Genomic DNA, 1025 nt, shown 5'->3' with positions numbered 1-1025 from the left:
GCTGCCAAGCCGTCCCCCCCCCGCCCCTCCTGGCCCGCTGCCCCGGCGGCCAGGGGTCAGCTTCACACGGCCCCCGAAGAGTTAAAGAAAACAAAACCGAGCCTCGCATCCAAGAGGGGGGAAAACGCCGGTATGCAAAATATTGAGCTCAACCACAACTAGGAAGCCAGTGTTTAGCTATTTGAGGCCACACGATCCCAGCTCCCCCAGCACGGGGCCCATCTCCCCGGCGCCCAGCACCGAGCATCCCGGTGGCCTCGCGGCGAGGACCCGCTCCCCGCGGCCGCGCGCTGACCCCGCTCCCCGGGGCCTAGGTGCTTACGTTGGCGAGGCAGCTCGGCGGGAGGATGGATGAAAAGGATACGGGCACGTTCTTCTGGGAAGAGGGAAGTCAGCAAAAACTGACAATGCCGAAGCGGCTGGAGGGAGCAGGGACGAGTTTGTCTTCCAGGCAAAATGTTTGGCTAAAGGTCAGCGTGAGCGCAGCCCCGTTTAATGCCAAGAACTGGCATAAAAGACATTTTCCTCCGCAGGTTTCCAAACCCCACGGACCTTTCTGTTTGGAGTAAAAGTGACTAACGCCTCTAACAGCCCCTGATGTCACCAACTGCTAAGCAGCAAAAAAACCCCCAACAAGCTGGGCTTTGGGGATGATAAAGACCATATGTGCATTCCAGCAAGGCTCGCAGACTCACTGAAGGGAAGGAGGAAAAAAAAAAAATGGAGAGGAAGGAGGAAGGGAGGGGGGAAAGAAAAAAGAGACATAATGTGACAAACAAGAACGAAGACCATCCAAAGGCAGAGCCCAATGAGAACCAGATGCTCTTGGCTTCTCCAGCCAACGTCTGAGACGTGCAGCTAACTGCCTTTTCCAGCGCTCCTACGAGGCTGATGGAATCAACTGGGAACAGCGACGCGCTGCCAGGCTCCCCAGGGCCAGACGCTCCGCCCCGGCCCCTTTCAAAAACCAGCACGCGGTTTCTTGCGACCTCCCCGCCTTTTGTCTTGGGGGAGGGCGGGCAGAG

This window comes from Buceros rhinoceros, unplaced genomic scaffold (assembly GCF_000710305.1).
Source record: "Buceros rhinoceros silvestris isolate BGI_N320 unplaced genomic scaffold, ASM71030v1 scaffold23464, whole genome shotgun sequence".
NCBI classification, from domain to species: domain Eukaryota; kingdom Metazoa; phylum Chordata; class Aves; order Bucerotiformes; family Bucerotidae; genus Buceros; species Buceros rhinoceros.
Note: the sequence above shows the minus strand (reverse complement) of the source record.